Source organism: Cyprinus carpio, chromosome B9, assembly GCF_018340385.1.
Source record: "Cyprinus carpio isolate SPL01 chromosome B9, ASM1834038v1, whole genome shotgun sequence".
NCBI lineage: Eukaryota > Metazoa > Chordata > Actinopteri > Cypriniformes > Cyprinidae > Cyprinus > Cyprinus carpio.
Window position 1 is genome coordinate 3902526 of NC_056605.1, and position 24599 is coordinate 3927124.

Below are 24599 nucleotides of genomic sequence, written 5' to 3' on the forward strand. Positions count from 1 at the left end.
CTTTGCACAAGCACAATGCCAGTTGTGTAAAATGTATTGTGAGAATGGGATTATTTGGGTTATGCATTTCATCTCGAATATGGTAAATCTTTCTCCATTTTTTACAACATGCTGATATTCATCATCGATGCGTGGCTGATTTCCATTCAGCAATCAGTGTGGTGTAGAAGATAAGTCGAATCTTTCTCTTGTGTCACCACCACTGGTCTGATATTTGTAGTCAGCATAAAGAGTATCAGGATTTTTTTCCAAGGTGTCCTTTTTGTATTTTCTCCTGCTCGCCTTTGTAGTACAGTTCTTTGGGTAAACAATCTCCCTGCTCTTTGCTTGCTCATTGGTCGCCATGGTGTTCTGGTAACTATGGTAGTGCTGCAGATTTCAGAATTTAATTATGAAATATTTTATATGATACAATCAAATTTAGTTTCAAAGTTTTGATTCTTTTTATGTAAGTCAAAATCAGCTCTGTTTAGTATCTGAACATCACTTATGTGTATTTTTTAAGCTGTACTCTATGTGGTTCTTAAATAATTTGGAGGGGAATCTGCAGGATGATGGTCCAGTAGTCAGATGCTCCGTTCTTCTTTCTTTTGTCAAAATTGTATTTTCTAGGGGGAGAAATAGTGGGCACAACAAGTGTTACTAAAATCTGAGTTTTGATTTTATTTTGACTTTACGGACAAAAACTGTTGATATATGTGTTAGTATCATTGTCCCATTTACATTAACAGCTATTTATTCATAATGTATGAAAGCTGAGAATCAACCTTAAAGCCTGATTTATACTTCTGCATTGGGCATACGCTCTGGTGCTCTTTACCATTAACATTACTGACTGCACGATAGTGCCACAACATATTTTCATGTCTGATCAGGGCGATAACCACTATAGACTTTGAGGGGGGCTAGTCCCAATAATTAGAAATCGCTAAACCCTTTTCTCAAATATTGCCAATTCGAGAGAGATAAAGATGAAATTTGCTTGTATGTCTGTACGTCTCTCTTTACAGTGAGTGAGTTTACTTCAAAAATAGCGATTTTATCCTCTCGTTGCTGGGAAATATAATGTAGTAATTCAGTATTTAAACTGTTATTAATAAAAGTTTGTGCGGCAGCGTTGACAAGTTTCTTTGCTCCTGGATGTGAGAGCTGCACGATCTCTGATATATGTGTGTGTGTCAGTAAGCAGTGCATTAAGTCGTGGCCTAACGGTTAGAGTGTTAGACTTACAATCCAAGGGTTGTTAGTTCGAGTCTCGGGCCGGCAGGAATTGTAGGTGGGGGGAGTTAATGTACAGTGCTCTCTCCACCCTCAATACCACGACTGAGGTGCCCTTGAGCAAGGCACCGAACCCCCAACTGCTCCCCGGGTCCCGCACCATAAATGACTGCCCACTGCTCCGGGTGTGTGTTCACAGTGTGTGTGTGTTCACTGCTGTGTGTGTGCACTTTGGATGGGTTAAACGCAGAGCACGAATTCTGAGTATGGGTCACCATACTTGGCTGTATGTCACTTTCACGTTTCATTAATATAGAATGTTAAGGCTCTAATGCACACCATTATAGGTGTGTGTATTGTAGGAGCTAGACGGCGTATGATGCTGTGTGACGGCATAGTAGTGGTGTCCCTATTCTTAAGGGAATATTTTCACCCCTACCCCTTGACACACTGTTTCAAGGGACAAGGAAAAGGGGTTGGGGAAGGGGTATAAAATAGAATTGGGATTCGACCAAGGTATGATGTGTATTGCATGTTAGAACATTAATTTATTAAATTGAAAAGTGTGTTTAGGGTTTTTTATTTTGTTACCTTGTGTGTGGCCAACCAGGAGTCCAGGGCAGAGGTGAGGGGCAGAGCTAGAAGGAAGAGAGAAAAAGACAGTTAGTGAGAAAGAGACCGGGGTGAGACAATTAGCCAGATATATGATAATTTGATTCTTGTGTTGCAATTTTGTTTAGGGGAGTTCAATTTGAAAACCAAGTAACTAATTTATAATGTGAATGCAGAGATAAGGGACTTTCAATCAAAGTTCCCAGGCCTTAGAATAGCCCTGCCTTCTAAATATAAATGGCCAAACGCTAATTGGTAAAGTCATCGCGTCGCTGCTGTCGTTAGAAGCTCTGGTTGCTTTAGAAACTGGCTGGTCTAGCCTGAAAAAACAAGGCATTTTTTTTAAACCCTATTTGAGCATAAGAAACAAGTTATGATCACTCTGAGTTGCAGGGTAATACTCATGGTTCTTACAGCAGTGAGGGATTTGGTTGCTCATTGTCAGTGTGAGTCAGTGATTTTGTGCATCGGAGTAGGACCCATTTGTCTAGCCCAACACGATCATTTGATTACAATTGCTCCATATCCTGGAACATTGTCACCAGTAGGTTCATTTTACACTTTATTTTCTCTTCCGAACTGAACCGATCTTCATTTATGGGCTTGTAATGGTTGTAAGAACTAAGGGTTTCACAGCTAATTGAAGAGTTAAATGCCTTAAATAATTGCAACTGGTGTTTATTTTTGGACAGTGATTTTGACAACTGAAACTCTTTTCTGTATTTTATTTAATCTGTTTTTTTTTTTTTCTATTTGATTCTTAATACATCCCTTATTTCTGTACAAGCATGATTTACTTAAATTTACTTAAAGGGTACGTTCACCCAAAAATAAAAATTAGCCCATGAATTACTCACCCTCAAGGCATCCTAGGTGTATATGACTTTTTTCTTTCAGACGAATCCAGTCGGAGTTATATTAAAAATTGTCTTTGATCGTCCAAGCTGTATAAGCAGTCAGCAGGTGTTACAATTCATCAGTCCAAAAGAAGTGAAATAAAGCGCATCCATCCGTAATAAAAAGTGCCTCACATGGCTCCGGGCGGTGAACAAAGTCCTCCTGTAGCGAATCGATGCGTTTTTGTAAGAAAAATTTTTAAAACGTAATAATCACTTTAATCTAGCTTGCGCTCACTGTTGTACACGGAAGCAGCTCTAGGCGAATGATGTATGAGAAGTGATTGAACGTGGAAGCACAGCAGCAGAGAGATCAAAAACAAGACAACGATCATGAAATTAGAAATACAAAAAGAGGATGTCAGAGGATTTCGATAAATGCCAAGAGGAGACTGATTTTCCTTTGCTAAAGTAAGGAAACTTTGTTTCCTTTGCTCCTGTGGTTTTCACGAGACTCACTGGTGCATTACTTACGTCATCCTCCCAGGGCTGCTTCCGTTTCATGATTGTTGTTTTGTTTTGATTTATGTGATTATTGTGTTTTATGTGTGGATATTTTTTTTTATGTAATGCGTCGGTTTAGTACTGTATTGTTTTGTTGTCATCACAGGGCCGTGTGACGCAATTTTTAATATGGATGGATGCGCTTTGTTTCACTTCTTTTGGACTTGATGAACTGTTACACCTACTGACTGCCATTAAACAGCTTGGAAGATCAAAGACAATTTTTAATATAACTTGGATTCGTCTGAAAGAAGGAAGTCATATAAGCCTAGGATGACTTTGACTGTGAGTAAATAATGGGCTAGTTTTCATTATTGGGGTGGACTATCCCTTTAACAATAGGCCAGTCATATGTTGATTTATTAGTTGAAAAGTGATGATAGTTGATCTTTATAATCTACTAAAAGACAGAGAAACTCAAGGTTAACATTGATTAATGGTATAATTATATATTTTTTTAATCTGGGTGCTGTCTCTTTAAGAGAGTCAAGCGAGCGCTACACAAACACTAGTCAAGGAGTGCAAAACTCAGTTCCTGGAGGGGCTGCAGCCCTGCAGAGTTTAACTGAAACCTGATCCAACACACAAACTTGTGTGTAACCCATAAGGACTTGATTAGCAGGATCAGGTATGCTTAATAAGGGTTGAAGCTAAACTCTGCAGGGCTGTGGCCTTACAGGAACTGAGTTTTGGCATGCCTGGATGAGTCTGTTAGTCAGAATGAAAGAACTGTGAAATATTATCACAAAGACAACAATGAACAACATAAATATCTAATGAAAAATGAATAACTTAGAGGATAAACACAAGTGTAGGAATGAACCAAGATTCACTATGAATTTAACACACTGTCTACATTGGATGTGAGCAGCATGGTGCAACATTTCAAAAGCAAACAGGACCCACTATATCATTGACACTGTCTGGAAGAAACTCATGAACTTGTGTGGGGGTAGATTCTGGGTCATATTGCTGTTTTATGATTAGCTGCTTTTAAATTGTACATTTTAGTCACAGACACACACAAACATAAAGGTAAACTTGTCACTAAACATCTTTCTGTGATTCTCTTACAAAGACACATTGGATCATCTTGATCATGACATAAGGATGTTTAAATTAAATAATCAAAAATTACTTAAGCACAGCATGAAGCACAAAGTTACCAAAGCCACAGCACAAGACGAAACACATACACATGAAAACAACTTATCAAATATTAATTACTCACCTCCGATAATATTAGAATTTTTTTCTTTTCCTGATCTGAACTGTCGTGTTGAACAGCAGCTCTGAAATTCCTTTCACTTCTGGATGTTTATAAAGATGGGAGGGAGTTTTTCATTGGACCTTTTCAGCAGAAGTGAACTTGTTTTCAGGATGAGACATGAGAATAAAATGCTCTGGTTACTGACGTAACCTCGGTTCCCTGAGAAGAAAATGAGTGTTGCATACGGGAACAACTTCTGTTTATCCTTGTACTGAAGCCTGATTTGTTAACGTTTGTTTAGCTGCACAAACCAATGGCGCTTTAGTCCGCCAGAATGGGCAATAGCTGACCTCTATAAGTTGGCTCAAGGCAAGGCAAGTTTATTTATGTAGCACATTTCATACACAATGGTAATTCAAAGTGCTTTACATAAAAGGAATTAAAATAATCATGTAAAATAATCACAACAATAAAAACAAGGAAATGAAAAACTTTTAAAGGGGTCCCATACAGAAGGGTAATATATCCACATATATGTGAAACATATATGTGATAATTTGAAAATATATTTTAAAAATGCATAGCACATAAAGCTCATGTTGTGTGTTTAATTATGTGTTTGTGAAATTATATTCATGCCTCATATGAGATATTTGTAATCGTGTTTTTGCAATGCATCCTAATTTTATTTTTTACATTTTTTTTATGCATTTAGCAGAAACTTTTATCCAAAGCAACTTACAGTGCATTCAGGCTAACATTTTTACCCTAACGTGTTCCCTGGGAATCAAACCCACAACCTTTTGCACTGCTAACGCAATGCTTTACCACTGAACCACAGGAACACTATTTCTAGTCTATTTCTAGACTATAGATTTATGGTTTAAATGTATTATAATCATAATATATTATATCTATGTCTATCTATCTATCTATCTATCTGTCTATCTAAACTGACTTCAAACTATGTTTTGCAAAACTGCTTTCATATTCGCATTGAATTTATACAGTTTGATGTAGGCCTGCTATCCACTTAAACAATACGTGATCAAGTTTCAGGACATTTTATCTGACTTTTATGTACTATTTATGTAAACGCTGGTAACTTTGATATGTTTTAAGGTAAGTTTAGACACTAAAATCACAGAAATAATACATACAACTCTTCCATACAACTCTTCCTGACACTTTCTTACATGTAACTGACACGTTTCTCAGTTCCTCCAGGATATCGCGGGACTTTTTTCTGATTTTTGTGGCCTAAAATGACTGATTTTGCTGCGGCTTCTCTCAAAATGTGTATTTTTCGCATTTCTTATTGTTTTGCAGTGAAAATATACCACAGACAACATTCTTCTAACATTGTTTTGTGTTTTATTTTTTTAACAACCATTGTAGGGATCCAGAGTAACATTTGAGGACACCAGCACCAGTGCAATTAAGTTCTACAGAAGATGGCCCCAGAACCTCACAGTAAAGCACTCACCCTAATCACACATGTACTCATTCACGGAGATGTCTATTTGATGTCTGCGTTTATGTATGCAATATGTTTTTTGTTTTGTTTTTTAGAGTGTTTGCTCATCTGCAATACGTATCTAAGACGTTTCCTGTCAGATGTCAAATAGACATTTATTAGAATGCATGTAAAACTGCTTCTAAGACGTTTATCAAATTACACAGCAGATGTTTCCCAGATTATTAGCAGATGTCTTAAAGATGTATTTGTGCTGTCTAGGTAGTTGAGATGCAGATAAAATTAACTTTTATTACTGTCATTCACAATGTCTAAATATAATTGAATAAATAAATAAATGAAGGATGAACAAATAATGTCATCCCATTAAAAATAACTTTCAAATTCGGTAATACTTAAAGCTTTGAAGTGCTGGAAAAAGTTGTGTCAGGCATTTAAAAACACTCAAAAACATTAGACCATTTCTGCCACAAGTCGTTCCTGTAGTTTTACTGTTAAATGGTGGAGATTTTGTGTTTATTGAACAATGTTTTTCCTGGCTTCCACATCAGTGGCGGCATTGGTTCTGATATCTGAGCTTTAGCAGAATTCAGCACTGAATTTGAATGCTTCTCACAAGATTTCACAGAGATGTAATTGATTCTGTGATGAATTCGACTGCTTTCTTCACTGTAGGCCTATTTCCATGTGCTATGTATAATGCATAGACTGTATAAAAACATGGACGTAGTGTCCGTGACGTCACCCGTAGACTCCTGAAGAGCGGTTTTGAAGCTCAAAGTGTGCAGAGCGGGCCGTCGCCATCTTGGCAGCATATCACCGCGTGACTCTACCGGATAAACGAAAATGGGCAAAAAGGCGGGAGCTGGTAGCTGAAGCCACGCCCACCTAGCGCGACGGGCATTGTCAGCAGCGGCAATCCACCTGTCACTCAAGTGGCCAAGCCCTTAATTATGCAGAACTTTAAGGCTTAATATAATTTAAAACGGATGAGTTATAAAAAAAATTCACCCCCCTCACAGTTGTCATGAAGGGCAAAATTAGCTATATAGACCAAAATCATTTTTTGAACCAGGCTGTAAACATGTTTCTTCTGCTGTAAAGTTGGGCATTTTAACATGGGGAGTCTATGGGACTGACTCCCTTTTGCAGCCAGCCTCAAGCGGCCAGTCGATGAATTACAGTTTTAGTCACTTCCTTGTTGGCTTCAAGAAAGAGAGCGGGAGGTTGCCGCTTAGTATAATGGTGTCACGTCGCGTGATTGAAATCAGCCCACGGCTCCGGCCTGAGCAGATAAACGCTCTGCTCTGCATAGCACAAAGGAATAGAGCGGATTCGTTTCCGCTTTCGGTTTGTTTGTCCCATATAGCTCTTGTAAAATCGATCATGAAGTGAACGCAAGGTTGTTCATTCCATTTTTGGAACCTTTCTTTGACTTAATGCGCGTTGCCGATGACGTCACGGGACGCGTCTAAGCCCAAAATTTGTGGAAAATATAAGGCAATTCCAAAAATTTGTGAGCTCTTGCGAAAATTGTGGAGTTTGCTTGATTTTGCAATAAATTCAGTGATCGCAGAATCGCAAAATCCTGGAGGGACTGGTTTCTGTTCAATATTTACTTTACAGAAATGGTTTTGTGTCTTCAAAAAAAAAAGACAGGCTAACTGTAAGAGGTAGGCTAACTATTGATTTGAGCTCTTATTCATGAAAGATTAAAGGAACACCTTTTTCCAACTCCCCTAGAGTTAAACAGTTGAGTTTTTCTGTTTTCAAATCCATTCTGCTGATCTCTGGGTCTGGCGGTAGCACTTTTAGATTAGCTTAGCATAGATAATTGAATCTGATTAGAATGTTAGCATCTCGGTCAAAAATGACCCAAGAGTTTCTATATTTTTCCTATTTAAAACTTGACTCTTCTGTAGTTACATCGTGTACTAAGATGATGGAAAATGAAAAGTTACGATTTTCTAGGCCGATATGGCTAAGAACTATACTCTCATTTTGGTGTATTAATCAAGGTGCTTATCTGATGTTGTTGTGTTGCTGGTAAGTTATGTGTTAATGTCTGTCTTTTAGAGATTTTTCCACATTTTCCTGATATGAATGCCATGCATTAGGTGTTATATGTTTTTTTAATCTTATAATAGTCTCAAAGATAACATACTCTGTTTGTGTTTTCTGAAATATATAATTGCAAATTTAAATGAATTAAGATTGTTTAAAGCAGTGGTTCTCAAAGTGTGGTACGAGTAATATTAGTGGAACTCAGGCTCCCTCTAGTGGTACGCAGAGGAATTACTAAATTGAGTATAAATTAATGTTAATACATTTTAATATAAAGGTTTTTTGTTTTTTTAACATTTAAGTGCAGTACAGTTATGTAACTTTTGTTATATAAAACATTTTTAATTGAATCTTTAAGTTTTTCATTTACCTGTATGTAAGCACAGTGAGGTGTTAATGTTCAAATGCTGTATTTACAATGTTAAAGTGGCTGACAACAATAAATATTCTTATTAGGAATAAAACTGCCTCATTTTTGAACTGTAGAGCTGTAGCTGAATAGTTAGGCCTACTACGCTGCTGAAATTTAATGTTGGTCATTATGGTGGAACTTAGCCAAATATTTTCTGAAGTGGTTGGTATAAAAAGTTTGAGAACCACTGGTTTAAAGAAATGGTATAAAATGAAATCCTGCTTTTTAAGAACTTTTCATTAAACCATTTCTTCTTTCCTCTTGTAGAGTCATCAAGGATATAGCTTAATATTGGCAAATTGCTAAGGAATTGTTCATCTGCTACACTGCACTGTCACTTCTGATAGAGATTCAGTGACCTTTTGTGATAGGTTGTGATTTTACTTAGTTTAATAAAAATGTACTTAATTTGATTTGACTTGTTTTACTAAATACACTGTATTTCTAGTGTTCTGATTAAAACATTGTAACTGGGAAAAAAAGAAGTTGTGAGAAATCAAGAATAGGCTTAAACTGTGACATGAAAATCTAGAAATCGTACAAAAAGTAGGATATTAACTTGGAATATTTAATTACATTTAACGAAGTGTGCATTATGCCATAAAAAATAAAATGGTTGAAAAGGTGGCTTATTGTTGCGTTATAGGCTAGGCCTTATTCTAACACATAAAGGGCTCGAGTAAGTATACAAATGAAAATTAATCTTAACTACACACTCTTTACATGTATTTATGTTAGGATCTTCACTGATTTATGCAATTTTTTTATTATAATATTAATTTCCAGGTTTTTACAGTAGCTATTTTGTCAGTTGCAAAGTGCTTAATATGCGACATTGAGTAAACTTTTTCTTGAAGCACTTGTATGCATACTGATTTTGTAGCAGTTTCCAGCAACATCTTTACATCTGAAGAATGTTGAATGAGAATGGGTGCCACACTTTAGAGAAATACCCATACACCAAGTCACATTTAAAATTATTTAACAACGTCTGGCACAAAGGCAGGGCTCACTTCCAGGGCCTTGAAGAAGAAGATGGAGTGCCAGCTCGTCTTCAGCATCCCAAAGGCTCTCTCAACAATGTTCCGTGCACGAGCATCATTGGTGTTGAAACAAGAACCTGTTCAGGATTCTGTACAGGCTCTCTGTATGGTGTGATGAGGCAGATGGGTGCACTCAAAAACAAGGATACCCACCATCTCCAGGATGCATTTTCCTGCAGGTGGATACAGGCGGCCAGTGTAAATACGGCTGTTTTCAGCACCCTGGGATCGTACACAGACCTGGGATACTCAACAAAGATATCAAGGAAGTTCCCCTGGTGGTGGCCTGCAGCTGAACAGAATGAAACCGCTTCCTGTTGAAATAACATTGGGCGTCACTTGCTGGTAGTAATTTAAAGCTTTTTATATATTTTTATTATGTCTGTGAGACAATTCGCTGAGTTTAGGTCCATCATTGTGAAGCGCTTCTGCTCAAAACCTAGACAGCAGAAAACGTTTGTTTTCTTTATTTTATAAAAGAACAAAGTTTTGTTGATATTGTTAGTGCGCATTAATAAAAGTAGACCCTTTACAGTTTAGAATGATGTATTACTCTTACCTTTATGAGCAAAAAATGACTGCCTATTTTAAGTTGTTTCCACTGTTGACCGTCCTGCTGAGCCGCTTTAGCTTACACTTTAGCTTACAGCGCACATTTTTGTAGAGTAAACATTTAAAATAACATTGTGATATGCTTGAACTGTTTTATATCTATAGATGTTTTTTTTTAGGCAAGTCGTGATGATTTGTGAAGGCTAAATTGATCAAATATAGGCTGATCATGATCAATTCACTGTCTGCCGCTGGCTGCTTGATCCTTAATTAAAAAAATAAATAAATAAAAAATTACATTTAATGAAATAAAAAAAAAATGCTCCAAACGTTTTAATAAAATTAACTTTATAAAAAAACGAAACGAAATATAATCACTTTTCCATTACATACAAAACTGAACTATTTTAATAGCTGAAACAGTAGTATAAGCTTTTTTGGAAAAAAGTGGGGCGGGGGGAAGAAATCCTGCAGGCGCCCCTGAACATATGGACTTACATTTCAGGACCACTTATTGTGCTCTATTTCAAAGTCACAGCTGATCTCTGTGCATCTCCAAACAAAAACACAGCTGTTTCTGAACAATGTTTTTGACTGAATCTGTGTTTTTGAACAAATCTAGCGAGTCAATGATTTACCCATCACCCATTCATGAAGAGAGTCACTTGCTTTGTTCTTAAATAAATGAATGAATCGATTAAATAAATGATTCATCGACAAGGCAGTGAAATGCTGCCACCTACTGACGGTTTCAGTTTCATTTTAAAGTATAAATTGAGTCATTTAAATCGTTTAATATTTCCAAATTCAAAACTTTTTATTTTAAACATTAATTTCATAACATCGTTATTATGAAATACATTAATGCCACCTCTGAGTCTTCTCAAAAAGTCTGTATCTAATCCTTAATGCAACAGAGTTCTGTGCCTTGCAAAGATGAAATGTTGATGCTGATTTCATCTGACTGGTAACTTGATTGTATTTTATTATTTTAATAAAATGTATTGTTTAACATTTTTGATAAAAGTTTAAAAATATAAATGTTTGTGATTTAAAATTTGACAAACATTTAATTACATTGTAAAATCATTTTCATTCATGCCTGGTGTGATAACTTTATGAGACAAAAGCTCATTCAGGGGCATTTTCCCCTATATCTAGAACTGTAAGGGCTTGCCATCTTCGCGCTCTTGCAAACTGGATGCTCTGACTTGCTGTAGAGTCCTTGTAGCCATGAGAGGTGTGCCCATGTAGATGAGCAAATAAATATGCATCTTAATTGGCATGTGCGTTGACATTGGTCAGCGTGTGGCATTATTTTAACGTGTGATGGCTTCTTGCGTTAACTTATTGCCTAACGGCGCTTATTTAACGGCTGATGGCATTACGAAAACGGCGTTTTAATATTAATACGGTGTTAAAAAGCATGCAAATTCTGAACCATTTGGCTTTTGATACCCAAGTGGCAACCTCCCGCGCTCTCTCATGAAGCCAATAAGGAAGTGACTAAAACTGTAATTCATCGACTGGCCGCTAGAGGCTGGCTGCAAAAGGGAGTCAGTCCCATAGACTCCTCATGTTAAAATGCCCAACTTTACAGCAGAAAAAAACATGTTTACAGCCTGGTTCAAAAAATTATTTTGGTCTATATAGCTAATTTTGCCCTTCATGACAACTGTGAGGGGGGTGAATTTTTTTTATAACTCATCCGTTTAATTTATATTAAGCCTTAAAGTTCTGCATAATTAAGGGCACGGCCACTTGAGTGACAGGTGGATTGCCACTGCTGACACTGCCGTCGTGCTAGGTGGGCGTGGCTTCAATAACTTTTGATTATACGGGAGAGTCCCGCTGCCAAGATGGCGGCGGCCCGTTCCACCCACTTTGCGCTTCAAAAACGCTCTTGAGGAATCTACGAGTGACGTCACGGACATAACGTCCATTTTTTGATTCAGTCAATGGTCCCGCCCTGTACTTCCTGTTTCAGTTAAAATGACTTCAACACATAGAATAATGCTGTGTGTTTCAAAGCATTTCAGGGGACCCTTTAATTTTTGCACTGTTGTGATGACGTGACAATGTCAACATGGCGGATGCAGTATGTCCGAATTTCATTAATACTACCACCCATTCACACTATATAGAATCTTCTTTTTTAATGGTCGAGTAGTATGTTCAAATTCAAATGTAGCACCTACTAAGCAGTATGCGATTTCGGACGCACCCAGAATGTTTCATGGGAATAAGCGACTGGATTATGGTCAAACACGGCGGATATAAAGATGTGCAGGAGGAAATATAATGTTTACTAATGCTGTACGTGACCTACAACACAACTCTGTTCTCTTACACAATCATTACATGATGGTATGATATTGTCTCTTTTTTTAGTAACAGCTGTTTTATTCTTTATAATTTACACACACTAAAATTTGTTTTTGATATAGAATGACAAATATTTTCATTATTGTGACTGGCATCTCACAGTAATTATGAACATGCTCATATGATGATGCCTTAAACATTTAAATAATACATCAAACTTGCTCAAAATGGCAGTCACATTGATTTTTGGTGTTTGTTTCTTAAGAATATAAAAAAAAAAAAAAGTGACGTGACATTCAGCCAAGTATGGTGACCCATACTCAGAATTCGTGCTCTGCATTTTAACCCATCCGAAGTGCACACACACACACAGCAGTGAACACACACACACTGTGAACACACACCCGGAGCAGTGGGCAGCCATTTTATGCTGCGGCGCCCGGGGAGCAGTTGGGGGTTCGATGCCTTGCTCAAGGGCACCTCAGTCATGGTATTGAAGGTGGAGAGAGAACTGTACATGCACTCCTCCCACCCACAATTCCTGCCGGCCCGAGACTCGAACTCACAACCCTTCGATTGGGAGTCTGACTCTCTAACCATTAGGCGACGACTTCCCACAACTTCCCTTCATAAGATTTCTTCTCCTCCAGAGTCCAAACTGATGACTGTTTGACTGATGATGACAATAAAAAGTCTCCATTTACAACATAGGTGCTTTAATTCAATGCTATTGTCACGCCCGGTTGCCTGCACCACTGTGGGCTTTAGAGGGTGTTCCTGTGTTTTGAGTTTCTGCCTGTTGTTCTGGTTATGGACTCCATTTCCCATCATGCTGTGTTTTCATTAGTGTCTACCTGGTTCAGCTGTGTACCATTTATTTAGTACTGTTTGGTCCTGTGTGTATATTAAGCCCTGGGGCCCGTTCTTCGTACGTCGCTTATTACATCCGAGATGAAATGACACATCCAAGATGATATCATCGTGCTAATCATGAACGGCTAAAATTGGGTTCTTCGAACACACCTGTTGTGTATGATTAGTATCGGATTGAGTTATCTAAATTAATTGCGCGTTCATGTGTTGGCTTAAAAGGGGATATGTATCGATAGTAGAACATTGATCAGCAACGCTCAGCTATTGGCTGTTCAGTATGGCCAAAGAACGTGCCCAATTTTTCCCTTCTCCCAAGCAGAACAAGAGCTTTTAATGGAAGGTTATGCCGAATTTGAGTCCGTTAATTAAAAATGACAGGAACACCTCAAAGTCTGCAAAAGCCAGGAGAGTGGGCTGGCAAAAAGTAGCAGACAAATTAAATGCGTAAGTGCTGTCAATAGTTGATGTTTCTATCATTTTCTACAGTATGTGTTTTTGCATTTTAATAATTTAATATTAACTTTCTTTAATGTCAGAGCCACCACTGGACCCACTAGAACATGGGAACAAGTAAAAGTGAAATTCAAGAATATTCTACAAAATGGTAGCCTTCAATTCATACTGTCTTTATTTTAAAAAGACACTTTTTTTCCCTTCTTTTTAAAAGCCCCTGTTTAATGATGTTTGTCTATTTATAACAGCCACCAAGAAAAAGGCTGAAAAAAAAAAAAAAAAAAGGTGGTGGTTCCTGCACCACCACAATATACCCCAGCAAAGGAGCTGGCCCTTGGATTGAATGAAAAACCGAACCATTGTGGAGGGCATCCCTGGGGGCAGCTCTTCCTCAGACCCAAAGACAGGGACCAGTAGCAGCAACACCTTCATTACTGGTAGGCTAAATGAGCTTTCAATTCTCTTAGTACACTGTAAAATTATTTGTTGCTGTATCAAATGAAGTATAATCCAAATGGCTGGTACAGTCATTTCAACTCTTTGTGAAAGTGAAAACTTCTGAACTTTTAGTTAATACAAAATATGTTGCCATGAGTTATTGATCACATTATATTTTTTACAGTGTAGTTAATTGTAATGACAATCCCCCCCCCCCCCCCCCACACACTCTGTAATACCCATTTATTTCCATTGCACAGGACAGTGAAGAAACCCTCTCAGAAGACTGTCCTTTGGAGGAAGAACCTGTAAGTGCATAAATACCTTTACACTAATTTGTATATAGCCTACTTGGTGTACCTATTCTTTCTGTCTGCAACTTGAGTTGCAGGAGTCCACACCTAGAGAAAGGCCTACAGAAAGGGCTTGCCGAAGAGTCTGCACAAAGAACTAATACAGAGGTGGACAGTGTTGTACTTTTACTTTTTACTTTTGTTGCATGAGGCATGTTTTGACTTTTTTTTTTTTTTTTTTTTTCCTTTTTACAAAATGACAGGGTGTCATCCGTTCCCTCTATAAACGGCATCTTCAACAAAAAATTTAGTATTTTGAGCTGAAAAAAAACGCAAATTAAGAGGAGAAATTGAACTTGACAACTTGAAAAAGAGAAAAATTGCTCTAGAGATAGAGTTGCTTCAAAAGGACCTTCAGAGTAAGTGCTAATACACCATTTGACACATAGTTATGTAAAGTCACCAATACTACTATCTCTAATTGCAGGCAAAAGATGATTTGCGGGCTTTTCTTTATAAAGAATTGTTTAAATAAAACTCTGGGAACTAAGCATATTTGTCGTCTTTTATTACACATCCAAAAATGGTGTTTCACAATTCTGTCCCGTGCAGCTCTGCCACTAGGTTGGTCCAAGTGCACTGGCTGGAGGTCATCATCAGGCTGCACCCCCACCACAGGGATCCTCTCCTTTCTGATAGTGGCGATGTTATGCAATATGGCACATGCAACAATTATGTCACAGGCCCTGTCAGGTGCAACCCTCAGACTTTTCAGACACTGAAATCTTTCCTTTAGTTGCCCAAAGGTAATTTCAATGCGTGCCCTTGTCCTGGCTAGAGCTGCATTGTAACGGGTTTGTGGTCCAGGGTTTGGGTCAGGGAAGGGCGTCATAAAATATTTTACTGCATGGAAAAATGCAGTTTTGTTAGGTTCAGCATAAGTGTGTGTGTAATACTGTGAGATTGACATTTATGTTCCATTACCACGTTCAAATAATGTGCATAAATGTGACTCTCTGAAAATTCTTGAGTCATGCACTGATCCTGGCCATTTTGCTTCCACATTTGTAATATGGAACATAGAGTCACACACCATCTGTGAGATTTTAGTCAGTCAACTGCATACTTTTTGATTTCATTCCTTTTTTTAATGTAATAAATTACTAATCTTGAATATTATAAATTGTAATAGTAACTTACCTGCACATTTACACTGTGAACCCCCTTTCGGTTCACAAAATCTCCTTCATTTGGGCCAGGTGGGGCCTTGATGGGGATGTGTGTGCAGTCTATGGCACCAATCACGTTAGGGAAGCCTGAATGACACATACTGTTAGTCATACTTTTTTGGCATGGTCATGATTTGCATGTCATTAACGATTATAAATGTACCTGCAATAGCGCAAAAATTCTGCTTTACAACCTGGGGTCTTAAGTGGCTTGGGAATACCACAAAAACCCCTAAAAACTGCTTGAGTGCCAGGTAAACTTTGCGAATGGCACGACAGACAGCACTTTTCACTAAGTTCTCTGCGTCTCCAATAGTATAAAGGAAAGTGCCACTCGCAAAGAATCTCAGGGCAATGCACACAGTCTGTGCAGTTGTCAAAGCCTGACTCCTCCGTGTTGAACACTTAATGTGTGGGGTTCCAACAAATTAATGATGTAAATGACACCCTCACGAGAAAAACGGTATCTCTCAACAATTACACTTTCGCGCTGGGCTAAAGGATCCGGTCTATCCCGCAATACCCGATTAATTTGAAAAGCTCTGCGAATTATTCTCGCACCTTCCGCAACAGGTTGCCTGCGTAAAAACGGACAAGACATGGCTGCGACAGACTTCCCTATCTCCTCCGCTTATAAAGCCTCAATCTAATCCTGTTTACATGAAATAAGCCTGCTCCCGAGCAGGTTTGAGCTTACGGACCTGTTGCTATGACAGCAAGTCTAGGATGAGCTTCGAAGAACCAAACGATCAAAGGTCATGCCAAATCGTCAACAATCAAATCCAGCTAACTGAGTTAGCGAATTTGGACCCACTGTCCAATGGGTCCAAATGCAGTTTAAGATCCTACAATCCGAATTCTGGAAATGTTTTTTAAATTTAAAATAAACTAAAAGAATTTCAAATCACATGAGCCAATATTTTATTCACAATAGAATATAGAGAACAAATGTTTAAACAGAAATTTTACACTTTTATACACAAAATGAGCTCATTTCAAATTTAATGCCTGCTACAGGTCTCAAAATAGTTGGGACGGGGGCATGTTTACCATGGTGTAGCATCTCCTCTTATTTTCAAAACAGTTTGAAGACGTCTGGGCATCGAGGTTATGAGTTTCTGGAGTTTTGATGTTGGAATTTGGTCCCATTCTTACCTGATATAGGTTTCCAGCTGCTGAAGAGTTTGTAGTCGTCTTTGACAATTTTTTTGTTTAATGATGCACCAAATGTTCTCTATAGGTGAAAGATGCAGGCAGGCCAATTCAGTACGGCAGATGGCACGGCAGATTGTGTTTACCCACAGTGGTTTCTGGAAGTATTCCTGGGCCCATTTAGTAATGTCAATGATAGAATCATGCAAATGAGTGATGCAGTGTCGTCTGTGGGCCCGAAGACTAAGGGCATCCAACAAAGCCCTTGTCCCTTACGCACAGAGATTTCTCCAGTTTCTCTGACTCTTTTGAAGATGTTATGCACTGTAGATGATGAGGTTTGCAAAGCCTTTGCAATTTGACGTTGAGGAACGTTGTTTTTAAAGTATTCCACAATCTTTTTATGCACTCTTTCACAGATTGGAGAGCCTCTGCCCATCTTTACTTCTGAGAGACTCTGCCTCTCTAAGACATCTCTTTTATAGATAAACATGTTACAGACCTGATGTAAATTAACGTAATTAGTTGCTAGATGTTCTCCCAGCTGAATCTTATTTTCAGCCCTTTGTTGCCCCTGTGCCAACTTTTTTGAGAATTGTAGCAGGCATCAAATTTAAAATGAGCTCATTTAGTGGATAAAAGTGTAAAATTTCTACGATGATTAAACATTTGATATGTTATCTATGTTCTGTTGTGAATAAAATATTGGCTCATGTGATTTGAAAGTCTTTTAGTTTTCATTTTATTCAAAATTAAAAAAAATGTCCCAACATTTCTGAAATTCGGTTTGTAATTTGGGAAAGAACAATTTATTCAGTGTCCTAAATGTTGTGAGGCTGCGTAACATCTGGCCAGATGAACATTTGTGTAGTCTGTTTTCTAAAAAGGATTGTCTTTGTAACCTTTCTCAATAAATATTGAAAGCATTTTTTTTTTTGGTGCTTTTAAATAAAATATGAAATGTAATATGTGAGGTAAGCCATGGCTGGGTGTATATGGACACAAATTTTAATATATGCCATTGAGATAAAGAACTATATGAACTGAAGCCATAAATCACAAACTATATTATAATGATCAGGGGTGCCCCAATTCTGTTCCTGGAGTGAGTTCAGATTCAACACTGATCCAACAGCCCTGTCTGAAGATCATAAATAGCTGGTTCAGTAGTTTTGAGAAGGGTTGGAGCTGAACTTTTGCAGGAAGTTGTATAGTTCTATAGACAGGTAGGTGTTGGGTGTAATTAATTATTGAGTAGTTTATTTAATTTTACCTTGAAAAGGTAAGTGATTGCTCTTAATTATTCTGTAATTTAATTAGAGGTAGGATGTGTACAGTAATTGTATTAAATACTGTTTAGACTATAGAACATTTCTGTGTTTTACAATAGTGAATTTAACAAACGCGTCTCAAGTTTAACATTAAAATTTGTGTTCTTGTCAGTCCAAGAATAATTAATGCATTATGATTTGAAACATTAATTAATGCAATATTTTTAGAGATTAGTACAGTAATCTCATTACACTGCTGAAGTACAAAATAACTTTTAGTCATAATAAATTTCTTTGGAGTAACTTGCTCAACATCAAATATATAGTTTATATATGTGTGTGTGTGTGTGTGTGTGTACATTTAATCATCAATCACCAAGTTACTTAAAACTTTTAAGTAGTCAAGGGTCTAATATGCTCTCTACAAAATAACTTGTATAGGCATGTAAGATCAAATTTATCTATATAACAAAAGGATCAAACTAATAGGGAGAGTTGGACAAGCAGATTTAAAAGTGCATGATGGATTATGTGGTAAAACACTTTCTTTTTTTATTTTTGTATTGTGCTTTCGTTCTCATTTGTTTCCATTAAAGATTGTAAAACACATTTTGCCTGATCATTTACAGCAATATTAATGTCCATGTAAAGCTTATTGTTATTCTGTGCATAAGTTAAAAAAAAAAAAAGTGTTGGTGCTTCCTTATAAATATTATTATTATAAGACAAAAGTGGGACAAGGAATGGATCCATTAATGCAAAGTTTATCCACAAAAAATAATGTAATGTTTGCTTTTGAACATATTATACGTTCTTGTAGAACGAAAAGCAAATATCACAGAATATGGTTTTTAAATAATCTTTATCTCTTCATGTAGGCTATTTCCATTTAAATAATCAAGTATAGCAGCTGGTCTGCCAGCTTCCTGTCCTGATGCACATACCGGCATAATTCAGATGATAAAGATACGTTGTATAGATGTCATTTAGAGGAAGGGAAGATGTCTCATTTATCAGCTCAAACAGCCAATTTACAGACGATCAAAATACGACTATAAAAAAAAAGAATGCAATGTTTACCAGATGATATGCTCTTTAGCAGACATCTCCGCAACGTACGTGTGCTATCTGGGATTTGCTTTTTATATGAATTACTGAAACATTATAAATTAAAATTTAAAAGATATAATCTGATATAAATGTTGATGTGGCAAATGTACAGCATGCAAATTCAGCACTGGATTTAAACCACCTTTGTGTTGCAAATGGAGACTTTTTATTGTCATCATTATCAATCAAACAGCCATCAGTTTGGAATGTGGAGGATAAAAAAAAAATCAATTATTCAAAGGAAGCAAACAGCAAAAATCAATGTGACTGCCATTTGCAAGTATGTGAAATGCCAGTGACACAATGATTAAAATATTACTGTTCTTCTATTACCTTTTAACAACCAACGATTGACCAATCACAGTTGGGATAGGGCTTATTTTACAGGTGGTTCACAGGTAAATCAAAACTATTTGAGGTTGTAGTGTGATAAGACCCCATTTCTGAACGCTGTAAACAAAAGCTTACAAGTTATTTTTGTCAGTAAGTCCAGTATGATCCTCATGTCTAATATGATACTCTCATATAAATGTAACGATTATAGATTTATGTGTGTACGTGTGTTTTGTATACTGAACTCGAGTTTACTTAAAGGTGTTTTACTCTGAGTCAGGAATAATTTATGCAATAGCTAACTTAATCATGATAATGTATTTATTTATTTACATATCTGTGACTCACATCGAAGTCAACTCTTATATTTTCACATTTCTCACCTTGCAAAAATTAACCAGGGTTTTACTACAAAAAAAAAAAAACATGGTTACTGTAGTTAAACTATGGTAACCACAAATTAACTACAAATTGCTACACTACCCATAGTTTAACCATGGTATTTGTAGTAAAACTGTGGTTATTCAAATGGTAGTCAATATGCCAGAAAAACATGGTTACTAAACATTTAATATAATAAAACTATAGTTAATTTTCATAAGGGTCCCTGCTAAGTAGATGAAGTTTCTGTTTACAAACATCATTTAATATTTACATTACATATTAAATATTTTAATTGCCCATAGCGCAAATGCCCTATCCACCTTATTTTTTCTCATCTCTGGCTTCCGATGTCACTTTCTGTTTTTAGCTGTACAAATTACCCCTTTTGCTGCTTGATATTGCACACTGGAGTTTTTACCATATTCTTTTAATGTTTTGTTTTATTTTTTGATAAATTTGTTTGTTGAATAAACAGTTTTACCATTTTCTGCACTTTGTTGTTCTTCCTGTTATCTCCCAACAGCAGCGAATGAATTGGGAGTCTCAGGCATTCACAGAAAACAGCTGACTGTACTTCCGCTTTCAGAATTTTAAGGTTTATGTTTGGTATGCAGTGGTTTATATTTGTGCCATTTCTTGTGTAGTTTTTCCAGTGAAAATATACCAGACATTTTTTTTTTATGCTTTTCTGACCTCAAGATTTTTAAAAAAGAGAATGCTGATAATAACTGTTTTGTGTGATGTACAGATATGAGTGGTGCTATCATGTGACTGTGGTACCCATCAAGCAGTAATACTTCTTTACAGTCTGACTACGCCACCCCCTGATGATGGACAGGAGGACCCACAAATCTTCCCTGAATGTAGTGTGGCTAATTCAATATTTTCCCCCGCAAAGGGACAGTTGACAAGAGGCAGATATGTACTGTAAATGTATTTCCAATTTATTACAATTTAGTACAAAAGGTGTAAAAAAATTATTAAAATGGATCTTAAATACTGCTATAAACAACTGGTGGATTATCCTCAATCTAGGAAGCTCGGATCAGCCAATGTGAAACCCCTGCTCAGGAGGACCCTGGTGAGACAAAAGGAAAAAAAAAAACCGGGAGACAGCAACCCAACACCAGGCGAAGCATGCAACACAGCAAGCACTACACAGGCGTTATAACGTCTGTACACGTTATTGCGTCTGTACGCGTTATTTCGTGTATAGACATTAATGTTTTGGCCAATGGCAAGGCTGAAAACATCCAAATTTGCATAAAATTGATTAAACATATAATAGTGATGTAAATCTCAGCATAATGACTTGTCATTAATATATAAAAGTGACGTACCAACATACGTACCTACGCACTTGGTCGTATGTCATTCTCTTTCCGGATATGTCAGCACTATCTGTAGTCACATTATTATGTGACGTCGTATTAGAACCTCGAAGGAGTCGGCATTTCAAAGTACAGTCATTCTGGTATTTTTTGCCAAAATACATGCAGAAAAATACATGCAGAGTCAAAACGTGTTTTTCAAGAATGCGCTCACTTATGTATGTCAGATAATGGGGAAGAGGATACAATTCAGTATGTAATTTCTAGGTATAAACAGTTAAATAAGCAAATAATATTAGGTCACTTTTTAGGCGGAACCACACCGCATCTCACAGCAACTAGCCGATTCATTGCTGAATGCTTCAGTGTTTTGAACGAATCGGTTGAGTCAAAGTTTACTTAGCCCATGTATAAACACCTGATGAACCGCCGTTTGAACGAATCGTTTGAATGAACGACTCAATGACTCACTCAATTAAACGCTCACTACTGGCACCTACTGGCGTTTTAATTTCGTTGCAAAGTATAATTTCCACCACCACCATTTCTTGTTTGTATATTCAAAAATATTTAAAATAATTTCATAATATTATTTAATGCAGTTGTATTTTTCAGTGTAAATGATTTAATTTGCTAACGTATAGATAATCACATTATTGTAATTGAATTTATAGATCAAATGTAAGAATTTGAAATGAAAGTATTAATGAGATTGGTGGGAAAATGCCCTCTAAAAAAGTAAAAAAAAAATGCCCTTAGATAAAATATAAAAAAACACGCAGATTTATATGTCACAGCTGATAGAAAACTGATGAGAATATATTGCTTCAGAATAAATCACATGTGCAAAAAAACAAAACATACACACATAAACTGCCATTCAAAAGTTTGGGATCAGAATGCTCATCGAGGCTGCATTTATTTGATCAAAATGTAGGGAAAAAAATTATATTGTGAAATATTATTATGATGTAAAATAACATTTTTCTATTTTAATATAAAAAAAAAATTTTAAACTTGCATCTTTTTTGGAGTTTTATAATAACAACAAAATAAAATAATAATAATAAAATATATATTATATATATATATATATATATATATATATATATATATATATATATAACCTACATTGAACCAAATCAAATGAGGCCAAGGAGGAGGTATCTAGTACAATTGAAACAAAAATAAGTCAAATTGTGATCTTCGGAAACACTGAATAATAAACCATACATACAGTAGGTAGACATCCAAAATGGGTAATACCGCCGCCGCAGGGCCGCGGTGTTAACTGCAAGTCAGTCGTGTGTTAAAATCATTCGCGAAACTACCGGCAGGTGGCGCAAAGGGACGGATTGTGAAATTAATGTAATTGTAAAATGAAAGGAAGACGTAAAACAGCAATAACATTATAATATACATTATAACATCCTTAAAAGCCATTAAAAAATAGGATAGTCTTAGGCTACAGTCTACTCATCAAAAATTAATTTTAAAAGGATTAAAAGTTTTATATTAGCAAATGTTTTGTATTTTGTATTAGTAAATGTTACATTTACGTTATAATTAGTAAATGTTTTAATTTCGGTTCATTCTTGGTTAAAAAAATAATAATAATCTTCAGGTTCCATTTGCAGAGCGAAATGAGAACAGTCCAGCATTTACAAATAATTCTTATTAACTCTGTTATTATTCTTGATTATTCAAACTGCTAACACTTTGCATTTTTTAATTATGCCTTTACTGTGTGACCAAAAATTGTGAATTGTGACTTTGATCGCGCTGGTGCCTCACACGCACATATCTGGAAACAGCAGTCGTTCACGAGCCATGCGGCGCGAGCAGCAGTCCACTTTGGCATATTTTTACTTATTATGATTTTTTTTCCGTCGATACTGAAACACGTGTGAAATCCAAAGCCTATTTTACCTCATGAATAAGAGTTTAGCTTCAAATGGGTAACATGTTTGGATTTGTCCCGAATGAGAGAGATAAGCCAAACCTTATGTATGGCTTTAAATTATTTTAAATTATTATTTTTGTTTTGTTTATAAGCCTATATTATTATATACTGCAATTATATTTATCCATTAGAATTATATATTTGCAATTCTTGTTCTGTTCTGATAAATTTGCTAAATTTAAAGGATTTGTTGTAAAGTGAAGGGAACTAAAAATATCCTGTTGGTACATTAGCCTATAGCATTATTAGGTCTGCCGTTATTATTTCTGAATGTAATAAAATGCAACTCTCACAAATTTAATTTATTTTTTAGCGTGTTTAAAAAAAATGTAGCGAATGAAAATAGGTGATTAATCGGTTAAAATGTGTTATTGTGGGTTAACAAATTAAAATTATATACTCAGGAACAGAGTATGGGCCTAATCTAAGCTATGTTGTTAACTATTTATAAGTTTCGTGTAGCTATAATTTTATCCAGCTTTATTTTTCCATTGCATCCGAAAATGACTTTGTGCATCACATTCACTCGCGCGCTCAATCTGCCTCCCGCGATGCTCAGCTGAGGACGATTTCAAAATGTTTGATATAAAGGTTGCTGTCACATTTTATACAGGAATTGTTCATTTAAAAAAAGTCAAAATATATTGTTAGTTTTATGCTAAGATGCAATCAAGGTCTTCAGATACTATAAAAGATACAAGTTCATTTAGACTATTTAACATGCACTGTGACATGTTACCGTTTCAACTTATAAACTCCTTGAGATTTTAAAGTCAGTTTAATAGTATTGAAATTCAAGTTAAATATGGTATTTTTTAAAAAAGGTTTTAATTGCTTAAATTATTTCTTTGAATTAATGTATCATGACTTTTTCATCATATCATTTTTTACGAGCTGTATTCGTTTTCCATTTCGGAAACCAAGCACACACTTTTTTTTTTCTTTTTTAAAACAATTAATCGCTCACATACCTCTAACAAGGTTTTATTTAATTTTTTTGGAGGAACGTGTCACTGTCAGGGGAGTCACATCATCATTAGAGTTGCAAATTAACTTCAGAAATGGAAAATAAGGACTAATAGAGGTTCTTTCTTTTATTCTTTATTTATAATGTTTATTCTTGAAGAAGAAAATAAGTATTTACTCTTTAAGAAAATAAGGGACGATCCAAATATTTGTAATGTACAATAATATAGGCCTATGTCTGTCCATGGGATTTTAAAGCATAACAACTGAAGGTCTATGAAACATTTCTATGATGCATTTTTTTAAACAATGGCACTTAAAGTTTTCAACTAAAATATTATTTCAACCACATAGCCTGTGAATAAATAAAAAGCATACTTTTCAATGAAAGAACACTGAGAGTGTAGGTTGCTTCTGGTGTTTGGATTTGTACTTCAATATAATGAGCTCCAAGTTTAAGAATAGCCTACAGTGTTTTTTTTATTTTTAT

At 36.1% G+C, this 24599-nt stretch overlaps 1 long non-coding RNA gene and 1 pseudogene across 1 annotated transcript; both read right to left on the minus strand.

The window, feature by feature from the left end:
• Window positions 1-519: 519 nt before the first annotated feature.
• LOC122138416 lies at window positions 520-4803 on the minus strand. The gene is made up of 3 exons (XR_006155541.1): window positions 4462-4803; window positions 1810-1856; window positions 520-608 (listed from the first exon to the last, which is right to left on the minus strand). It is a non-coding gene; the product is annotated as an uncharacterized LOC122138416 (long non-coding RNA).
• A 9837-nt stretch (window positions 4804-14640) lies between these two features.
• LOC122138408 lies at window positions 14641-15699 on the minus strand (annotated as a pseudogene).
• Window positions 15700-24599: the final 8900 nt, after the last annotated feature.